The sequence below is a fragment of the Lolium rigidum genome, chromosome 4, assembly GCF_022539505.1.
Source record: "Lolium rigidum isolate FL_2022 chromosome 4, APGP_CSIRO_Lrig_0.1, whole genome shotgun sequence".
In the NCBI taxonomy this organism is placed as follows: Eukaryota; Viridiplantae; Streptophyta; class Magnoliopsida; order Poales; family Poaceae; genus Lolium; species Lolium rigidum.
Genome location: NC_061511.1, coordinates 264917864 through 264920509, shown reverse-complemented (window position 1 = coordinate 264920509; position 2646 = coordinate 264917864).

The window sequence follows — 2646 nt, the reverse complement described above, 5'->3', positions numbered from 1 at the left end:
CCCAGAGAGGATGAGGACGACCCCCTCTCCTCTGTCTTTAGACGAAGGGGTAAGGTGGGTTGGTCTGGGCCGTGTTGGGCTGGGTTTTGTTGGGCTGCTGGTGGGCTATTGCGGCCAGGTGAGACCAGGTAATGTTTTTCTCCCCTTTTCTTTTTCTGCTTTTAATTTTCTGTTTTTTGTATTTGCCCATTTGAATTCATATTTGAATTCTTTTATTTTTGCAGGTGTCTCAATTAGGTTAATTTACTGAATATCTAGTGCAATGACTATTACACCACTCTCCCAATTGAAGAAAGTATTTTATATTTGATTAAAGTTCATATATGTGAGCTTCTTCAAAATATCAATTAAACATGAGCTTGTATTCTCATTTTAATTTATTGTGCTATATGAATCAAATCTATTTGGAATTAATAGAGTTGATAATTTCAACTCATAGTATTTCAGAGGTTGTTATTAAGATTTGGTTTCTATTTGAGGAGTGGATGACTTACATATGATTTTATGTGAGCCCAACTTATTAGGGTTTTGTAATTTCTATTATAGCCCCCTTTTAAGGGTAATACTATCATTATCTTTGAAAGTATCTAAGTAGGTATGGTTTCCATCATGGTTGATCTTGCTTACAAAGTTAAATGGTTGTTAACCACACATGGGTTTAATTATAGGACTTAGCATTAGGTGGCTCTTTTGTTTTATAATTGAAGCATAGAATTTGATTAATGAACCATTAGGGTTCAAATGCTCTTTACCTATTAACACATGGTTTGAACCTCAATTATGGCCTGGGTTTAGATTATGATTACCATAGTGATGCATAAACTAGGTTTGAGATATAATTCTAGTTTATAGACTTGGGATGACATCATATTGCATTTGCTAGGGTTTAATCCCCCCTAACCAAGGTAATATGGTTACTTGCTTAGTTGTTTATGTTCTCCTTTAATTACTAAGGACTTGAGAATTGGTTTTATCTTATACCAATAGATTTCTATTATATTCTTAATCTATTGTTAAAGTAACTAAAGTAGCTATAATTCTTTTTATAGTTAACTTTGGTTATAATGATGAATGGTTTCTCACCATATATATTATAGGCTTTAACTCTAAGCTTTACTTATGAGCTTATATCTTCTACTTCAAGTTCTTAGGGTTTATGATCACTACACAATTTATAATGATCAAGGTTTGGCTTCCTAAGTTATTAATAGAAATATTTAGATATGGTTGTACCAATTACCCCTCTCACTCCACAAGGACTTGGATTATAATCTAAGGTTCTACTCAAGGAATGATGATGTGATTATCTAAATATGTGGTCTTCCTTAGAATTTCTACCTTGCTATCTTCTCGTAGCTTGTTCTTCAGGAATTCTGATAAACCTGCATCTTGTGGCATGCCTCCACCTCCTAGCTGCTTCATCTTGTTCCTAACTATTTTATGGAGTGGCTCAATGTGTTGGTCTTCTTGCATCATGGTGCAAGATGATGAAATGGAGGAAGTGTGAGGCTCCTTTTATAGGCTTGGGCATGCTCTAGTAACATGACACATGGGTGGATGACTCTTGCTTTAATTTGATGAGTAAGGTGCTTGGTTGTCATGCTCTCATCCTTTAAGCATGAGGTGGCATAGCTTAGGATTCAAGCTATGTAGATATTTTCATCCTATGTGGCATTGAGATTATCCGCTCATGTGATTTATTTTTGGATAGCCAAGTGGCTTTTGTTACTAAATATCTTGTGAATGATTTTATGCTTGTGGTTGAGTCACTATATCATATGTGATGGTATTTATATTATTATTGGGATCAAAATGTCAAAGATAAGGATTACACCCCAATTTTGAATGATGATGTTTGATTTCACCAAGGCATGATCATATGAGTTTCAAAGTACTCATAGTTTATTTTATTCAAATAGTTTGAACTATAATTCGTAATGTAAACGAATTTAGTTTTGTAATATTCCACATATTTAATAAGTTATGATTAAAATAAGAATGGGTGACTTTTATGCACTTAGGTCCTTGTGTTTTACCATATTTGGTAATTAGTTTTAAAGTAAATTCAATTATACCCCAAGTGTAGTTTCTTAACTTTTAAGTATAAATAACTTAGAGTTTGATTATTATCTATTTGATGGTTATAGGCTTCTCCCATCTCTAGGGGTTTAATGATAAGTTTGTGTTGGTGTTGAGTTCAAGAATTTAGTTCAAGAATTACCATGAGGTTCATGGTAGGAATATTTATTTGTTAAAGACATGGAAAAGATAAGTCAAGAATAATTCTCTCCATTTCTTATTGTTAGTTGATTTCCAATTGAATAGATGTTCTTATGTTATGGCAAGGAATACCATGTTATGATCTTTTATAAGATCAAACAATTGACCATTGATTAAAGTGTTGTTGTGTTAGTTCCATTTGATCTAACCCCTTAGATCAAATCATCTCTACCCAAAGCAAGGTTTTGGCAAAGTCACATTGAGGTTTTTAGCGCTTGACTTGATGATCTACTTCAATTCCACCAAGGTCAAGTGAAACTTCAGTTACTGTGACTGTTGTACTTTAAAACGCGAAAATTCCCCAGATTTTCTATGCATGAATGCAATGCACACATCTGTTTCCTCTATTTTTGTAACCCCATTACC